Source organism: Amphibalanus amphitrite, unplaced genomic scaffold (genome assembly GCF_019059575.1).
Source record: "Amphibalanus amphitrite isolate SeventyFive unplaced genomic scaffold, NRLGWU_Aamphi_draft 002060F_arrow, whole genome shotgun sequence".
NCBI lineage: Eukaryota > Metazoa > Arthropoda > Thecostraca > Balanomorpha > Balanidae > Amphibalanus > Amphibalanus amphitrite.
Genome location: NW_024883553.1, coordinates 3611 through 11840, shown reverse-complemented (window position 1 = coordinate 11840; position 8230 = coordinate 3611). Strand labels below are relative to the sequence as shown.

The 8230-nt window shown below is 44.3% G+C and overlaps 1 long non-coding RNA gene across 3 annotated transcripts; it reads left to right on the top strand.

Moving 5' to 3' along the window:
- Positions 1-798: 798 nt before the first annotated feature.
- On the top strand, positions 799-7949 carry LOC122376233. Of its 3 annotated transcripts, XR_006255566.1 has the most exons (6): positions 1088-1105; positions 1218-1404; positions 3805-3867; positions 5762-5818; positions 6491-6573; positions 7549-7949. It is a non-coding gene; the product is annotated as an uncharacterized LOC122376233 (long non-coding RNA). The 3 variants fall into 3 exon arrangements; XR_006255565.1 differs by lacking the exon at positions 7549-7949 and adding an exon at positions 7385-7487 and having other exon boundaries at positions 799-1404; XR_006255564.1 differs by having other exon boundaries at positions 800-1404; positions 7549-7938.
- The last annotated feature ends 281 nt before the right edge of the window (positions 7950-8230 follow it).

Below are 8230 nucleotides of genomic sequence, written 5' to 3'. Positions count from 1 at the left end.
GTAAGGGCGAAAATCAATGCATGTGTATGCGGAGCACACCCTTAGCGCTACGATGGCTCCTTGGAGACACCTGGAGAAACCTCTGCCGGCAGAAGGGTCAGGACTCAGGTCCCTCGCAGACGGCGCGGCACGGCGGGAGCTTAGCGGGTGGCCTAGCCGGAAAGAGGATAAAAATAGCCGACTGGCCCGACCCAGCGAGGGGTGACCGAAGGGTGACTAGGAGTGAATGAGGGAACATACACGCGGTACCGAGCAGCCGATAACAGCACCGGACGATTAGAAAGTCATAAGTCAATGCTGTATTTTAGGCGTAAGGAAGCATCCATGTAGACGGGCGGACTGTCTCCAGCTCTTCCAAGTATTGCTAATATCTTGCTCCAACGAGCGTTGGCACGTTGGAAGTTTTATCGACCACTGCACGTTTGGAAAAGGTGGACTCGAGAATACATACCAACTTTGACACAGCGGAGCAAGTGGCGCCAGGAAAGAAGAAGCCTTCAAGTATGGGGACCTGGTCCTCATGGCTGAGTCCGATCTGCCCAGAGGAGCATGGCCTCTGGCCAGGATCGTTCAGGTCTTCCCGGGCAAGGACGGAAGAGTCCGGTCAGCTGCGCTACGGACCTCCTGCGGAAAGACGTACACCAGACCAGCAGCAAAGATCTGCTTCCTGGAGGAAGAGTGCCGTTGATCGCGGGAGCTGGGCTGCCTGGTGGCTGAGGATCATTCGCGAGGCGCGCTGTGCGGTGAGCAATCGTACAGTGTTTGATATGTGAGGTGCTTTCCAAATTCTGGTTTAGGTGGACTTTTCAAGATTTTTTTCTGATTTACTGTGGACATTCTGTTTTGGTGGACCCAAAAAGTCCACGTAAAAATAAACGCACAGAACACCTTTTAGCTGGACGTAAACGTATCCGAAAGAACAAGTCTGTTTCGGTGGACTCAAAAATTGTCCACCTTAGGCGCCATCTATCTCTAAACTAAAAAATTTGATGGTTCGTAGTTCCAATATCTGCCACAGACGGCGCCACCATCGGCTGGCTCTGTGTTGAAGCTCGGAAACGCACGCCTTGATCAGCGCGGGCTAGCGCGGGCATGCAGCAAAAACGTAACATGATATGATTTATAGTGTGGTCTGTGGAATGTGAAGCGATCAAAATAGACGTTTGTTTTATTTTTAAAAAAGTGTAAAAATAAATTAATTATATTATGTATCTTAGAAACCCGTGAATTAGAGTATGATGAAGTTTTGTGTAGTTGCAACAACACTGTTTTTTGTTGCGGTGTTATCGGCGCGGCACGGCTCACCACGTGGCGGTGTCAGTGTTGGGATTTGGAAGAGATAAAGCTTTGGGTGGTACTAATTTGTGTTTTTTTTTGTGCTGGGAGCTTTTTGAAGTCTGTGAGGTAAGTGGAAATTATTTGTAGACATCTATTTGTTGGATACTGGTATTGCAGAGTACCGATTTGCCATGCGATTGTTTGGGCCGGACTTGCAGGCGTCACACTTCAACTTCTTTTTGCAACCAAGGAGCGGGGCCGGATGGTCACTATACCCAGAGATGCTTTCTAATCAAACCAAACCAAAATAGACCTAACCAAACCTAACCAAACCTGACCTAACCAGTACAACCTACAACCTAAAACCTACAACCTAAAACCTACAACCTAAAACCTACAACCTAAAACCTAAAACCTACCACCTAAAACCTACAACCTACAACCTAACCTACAGCACCTCTCCTTGGTTGCTAAAAGAAGTGTTACGCCTGCTTTACGACTACCCTTGAAATGTGGCTAGCCGCTACTTGCTATTTCTTTACAAGATCTCAGGCCTCGGGGTCAATTAATGATGTAGGTACTCTGGCTCCGGATCAATTCAACAAAATGCAGGGCTGCCCTACATTGTGCACTAACCTGTTTGAAGTATGTACTTGTGTTCAGGATCCCAATCTGAATCCAGTTTAGGGGAAAACACCATGTTTATAAGTGTAGGTTTTGGGCAGTGGCGCCGGGCGCGGGAACCGGGGGCTAGCGGGGGCTGAGCCCTTCTAACTTTACCCCTAATTTGGGGAGGACAAGCTGCCCTAATAGTTCCTGGTCTCATGAAAAGTTGTGGGGCACTGCTCCCACGGCCCCAGAGTTGTGGGGGCAAGCTTCCCTCACTGCCCCCTCCCCCGGTTCCTGTGCCTCTGTATGAATCTATGAAATTATGTTGGTAGATTTCCGATTTTGATTCCTCCAGCTGTGAGGAGGGGGGGGGGCTCAAATACATAATGAGCCCCCCAGCCGAAAAGTTGGAGGGGCTCAGCCCCCGCTAGCCCCCCCGGTTCCCGCGCCTAACTAGGTCATTCAAAGACATTTTATGGTCATGACCTCTTAGTGTATTGTCAATAGGCCAAAGCTTGAAGAGTCTCTCAATCCCAAATGGTTTTCAGCTCAGTTTTAGCATTTTGTTATCTTATGGGTCACCTTTAATGAAATTAAGACCCACTTTGGCCTTATGACCTTAACTTATGGGTGGGTCCCCCAATGACCTACCGTTATGTCCATTTTGTATATCTCAGAATTTGTATATCTATGACCTGAGGTAAGGTCAGGTCAGATTCATTATCTTTACATTACAAGCCTATGGATAAATTTGAAATGCGCACCGCTTTGTGGAAACGAGTCAAAACCACTCAAGTCTTTCAGGATTTTGACATATTGAATCATCTATGACGATCCAGGTATCATTTACTGACAGAGACAGGAAAAGGTCATCTGAGTTCGTGCGAGGTCATCAATAGTTGCTTGTCAATAAACCATGATAAATTGGCGCTAAAGACATGTAAGTGGCACCAAACTGCTTGCCTTGCCAAGTCACGCGTCGTTTGCTATACAACGTGACGTATCAACCCCGCCCCTATTGGGTCATGACCTCTCCCCCACCAGAGGTCAAGTTTTAAATTGGCCTTAATGAAGGTCATCAAGTATTTGTTTCGAATCGCCTCGACAAGAGAAGCACAATGGTGTCAATTTTATGTCTTTATTCAAAAGTTTTATCTACTATACTTAGGTTACTATTTCAATAACATTTTATTTTTATGACCTCTGGTGACCTCAATATTGACCTGACGCATTTTTATTTAAAAGTTGTAGCTCTTTGACCGACCTATCAAACGCCGTTTGCTGCGTCGATGCGTGGTTTTCGAGAAATAACGGGGGGCTGATAAGCCTGCCCTGCCTGCCCGGAATCTTACCTTTCAGAGCCCGCCCGGAATATGGTTTAAGGGTGTATACTGTATACAGCGGTGTCCTTTGCCCAGTTTTTTTTATTTTTTAAGTTGCCCAACATGCCGTACTCAACCATACAACTGACCTTTTAGCATCATTTGTGTATAACACTGCAAATTGCACACATCTCAGCCATTTAAATGTAGCGATTGAAGGCATAATGCCAGTTGCCTCATAAAATATAATGGTACCTATATACCTAAGTGTGTTGTTGAGAAGGTCAACAATGTAAGGTTTTCAAGTGAGGAGTAAAGGCCAGCTCTAGAGTGCATTGTACTAGGAACCGTTAATACCTTGTTTGAAAGTCTATTTTTCTTGACCTTTTAATTCAATTCGTTGTTGGAAAATTGCAGTGGCAACAAAAATTATGAGTCACCTGCTGCATGCCCGTTGGCCATACAGATTGTCTTCTTTCTGCCTTAGTTACTAAAAGCGGCTAAAGAAAGATAAATGCTTACAGAAAAATCTCACCATACAGGCTTTCTTTCCAGGTGACTTGTTAGCTATCTTACATGCAGGCTTTCTTTTCAGGTAGCTTGGATGTTCAGGCCACTTTGATAGTCCAAGATGCTGTCTGGTACTAATGTACGCAAGGTAAGATGTGGGGTCATCCAATCTGTTTTATGTGTCTGCATTTAACAATCTCCATATCCAAATAAATAAAGTAATATTTATTTCGAAAGAACCATTCTGTATTGAGTTACTTCTGCCGTGCCTGTGAATCGTGAGAGGCAGTTTCACTGCCTCAAAAGTTAGAAATATGTCCTTAAATTAAAGTGGGAATGGGGAAGTAGGGTTAACCATCATTCTCCTTCGTTGCGCGTATAAAAGACCCATTGTTCTTTGAGCTGTTAATTATTTCCCTTCCCTTTCGAGACGTATGTGAAGGACAGAAAATTGATTTTTAAATTCAAGGTGATGCGAGTAGATCATCACAGGGTAACCAACACTAACAAACTAACTAACACAGGATAGTAAAACTAACTTTTGTTGAGAGGAACGGCCGAAAACGTAGGCAAAGTTTGGCGGCGCTACGCACGGTAATTTTCCGCTCAGCTCAGAAAAAATACGGGTTGGCCGTCCAGACTGGTCCAGACGCCCCTTCCCGGCTCGGCGCGGATTAGTGGGAGTGAATGAGTGAGTGAGTGAGTGAGTGAGTTACATTAACCCGCGCCCGGCTGGGGGTCCTGGATTTCCACGCCCTGCTGGGGGGGGGGGGGTGTTTGAACACCCCTCCCCTTCTAACTCGGCTCCTGGGCCACGTAGCGATACGCGGAAGGCGGCGTTCGAAAGAGCGCCAAAAATAATGACGAAATCACTACGGTCAATTTTTTGGTCAAATCAAAGGTCAGGTCACCAGAGGTCATTGAAGGCAAAATTTCGCCGATTTCCAGGTCGAATGTCGACAATTTCCATGAAGCCAACGCATAACTCGGGAACCAATAGAGGTAAAGCGCCGCGGAAAAGCGCATTCGATAGCCCTATTAACGCCCTTTCTGAATAATTCTCTCAGATTTGACCTAACGTCAACGGTTTTGCATGCAGGGGGCAAAAACTGCAAAATAGCCGATTTTTTCGGAAACAGTTTTTCTGCAATGATTTTTTACCCAAGCCTTGTACGAGCTTACTTTTACCGACATCGTGTTCCTCTCGTCAAGACGCATCGAATGAACTATAACTTGACCTTGAAAGGTCAACTTGAAAATTTGACATCAGGTCAAGGTCATGACCTGACCGGAAAGTGTCATGTTGCATATCAGTTGATCCGTATCGTCGAGCTGAACACATCTAAGGCGTTTTTATCGCTCTAGCATGCCTCTATCAAAAGTAATTTGCGAAAAACTGTTGATGCCATTCGTGACCTAAGATGACCTCAGGGCATAAACAGGGGTCATGGACACCATTTTCATGTTCAGTGTGTATAAATTACTTGTAATTCAGTGTTTGGGAGTGTTTATAATGTCTTTCGTCCAAAAGAGGCGCATTTCAATTTTCTCCCATTGACTTATAATGGGGAGGTCGCAAAATTGACCTGACCTTAGGTCATCGATATCAAAATTCTGAAATATGCATTTTGTACATGCTATTGCTCTTAGCAATCTCTGAAAGTTTCAAAGCGATCGGTCACTCGGTGTAGCTATGACAGACATTGAAACTATGAGGTGAGGTCACTTCAAGTGACCTGGTGACCTGACCTTGAATGACCTTGGTCTGAAATTTTCACAACATGTGTAGAATTGATGTGTGATAAGGCGTACAAAAAACGAGCGCCGTTTTTGAGATATTTGCGAAAAACCATAAGGGGGGTGTTCAAACACCCCCCCCCCCCAGCAGGGCGCAGGTTAAGGGGGCGCATGTAAATGAATTAATCATTCCTTTCTACCCGAATTATGAATGATGAATTGCGTGTTACCATGATAACCCTTCTATTTTTTTTTTAAATCATGGTGTGTCAATTGAAGTGAGGTAATATTTCTTTTTTTTTTAGAAGCGACCAGCAGCTGTTACTTCTGGACGAAGGAGGAAAGTGGCGAAAACTGTTCAGGTAAGTGTTCGTTCAGTATCCATATGCGAAAGACATTATTCATATTTCGTAAGCACCACAATTGTTTCTCATTTTGTTAATGCTTAGCTAGCAGACAATTTCATGAAGGTTTACTGTGGGTCAAACCTGGTTTGCTGATACAACTTTTACTGAGGGCATTATTAAAGGGATAAGTCCCGCGGAAGCAGCCAGGTAGCGCCTACACAATATGCAATGGCGCCTCACTTGCACCTACTTGTGTGTCTGGTCGGGACTATCTCTTGTGGTATTAATTTAAAGAGACGCTAAAATTGTATTGAACGTAATGTTTAATTTCTCCTGCGTACTTGCTCTTAATCGGTTATAATCTAAGCAATTAGTAATGAGCCAAGTTACAGATAAAACGGCCAAGTTATGATTGATGGCCAAATGTTGCCTTGAGCAAAATAAGGCAAAATGTTTCATCAACAATTACGATTTAATTTCGGATTTTGAAAGATTAGTTTTTAACTTCTCTTTTATATAGCTGATATCGATAAGACGACGCGCCACTATTACCTATCATCAGCCTCTTTTTGCAGGCTGAACACTAAAGCTAACAGTGCATTAGGAACACGTGGAGGGGGGGGGCGAACTTACCAATTAGTTAAGCTAAATTGAAGAAAAGGTAATTGACGGAATCGATTTTTTCAGGATCTCTATTTTGTGGAAAGAATATTAGCCCACCAGTGGAAAGACGGCAACATGATGTACCTCATCAAGTGGCAAGGTTTCAGGTAAGCGTTGGAGAGTGGGGATAACTGGGACGCGGGAGAAGTGGGACACCTTCAATATCTTAGTGACCGATTGGACAAACAATTTTGTTTTTGCATATTTTCTCATGAATTCCGTTGGTGTGCAGACTTCATCGTATCATGTACTTGTATCTATTCCCGGGAATGCGGTGGGACCGCTGGCTCTTGAGATAAAGGGACCAGGCCTTCTGGTTCTTTCCATGGTTGTTCAAAGTGGGCGTTTGGTTGCGTCATCCTGCTGGAATGTCCTGGTGGTTATCGCAGTAATAGCATGGTCTTTCTTGGCCCCTGTTTCAACATATGCAGTATATTGTGTCGATGCGGGTAGCCTCGACACTTTGTGTGCACTAGGGTTAAAAAAGAAAACGATTCATTGATCGGTCTGATGGCTAGGGTCATTCATTCCTTGGTTTGGGAATCACCGAATAGGCCTCTGAACCCGTTGGAAACGTCATTGTGAAAAGGACATTGATATGCTTTTACGTTAAATCAGTTATTTTTATTGATTAGGTTCCTTTTAAAACTACAGAAACTGCATTCTGCCTAACCAGTAGTGAATAAAAGACATTCTTTAGCATGTTAACTGGTCGAAATTTATGGGTTTAGAATTGAAATAATTCACTCACATTATTTTATTTCACGCACACACTCGCGACATAATTCAACTACCTAAGGGCGACGCCTTGTTTGGGTGTCGCGGGCCGAAGGTTGTGTTTTGCATTTGTGCTAGGGGTCTTGCCATGGAGGATTCCATTGAAAACCTGAGGATGACGGAATCTTTCCCCACTCGCAGGGAATGGGGCTAAAGATCCCGAGATACCGGTGACATGGAACATTTACGGTGCGACGCCGCGAGAAAGAAGCCATCTAGCTTCCAAAGATAATCCACTTCTACTTGATTGTTTTTTTTTGTTTTTTTGTTAAGCTGGCCTTCTGACATCCTTTCCTTTTCCAAAGGATGCCTACGTGGGAGCCAGCGCAGAACCTGAATCCTGTGATCCTTCAAAAGTACCACGGTAAGAGCCATACATTATGCATTCCAGTTAGCTAAACAAATCTACGGCTTGTGTTTTTTATTGGGTTTAGGTGCATGCAATTGTGACTTAAAAGAGCGTTTAATTTTTCAGTCGTTGCTTGTTTTGTTGTGCTTTATCCCATGTTTGGTTTTTGATGGACTCCATCCTTTATAAGAGCTTTCTACATCAATTTATGATGCGATTTTGTTTTCTTGAACGCTGCGAAAGTCAGTGGGTGGTTTCCCCAGGGCGTGTGACTGGTCTGCCCATTGCGTGTCATATGAGCCAAATGATGTGGCAGTCGGGTGCCCCTAAAACCAAAATCATTAATTGCCGTGTGTGTACTGTGTACCTATATTTGTGCCTTGTGATTGTGTATGTACAAGGGGGGTGTTTGAACACCCCTCCCCCCTGTGGTTTTTTCGCGAATATCGCCGCCGTTTTTGGCACACCTTATCATACATCAATTCTACACATGTAAAAATTTCAGACCAAGGTCGTTCAAGGTCAGGTCACCAAATCACTTGAAGTGACCTCACCTCATAAAAAGTTTCAATGTCTGCCACAGCTACACCGAGTGACCCATCGCTTTGAAACTTTCAGCGATTCCTAAGATCAGTAGT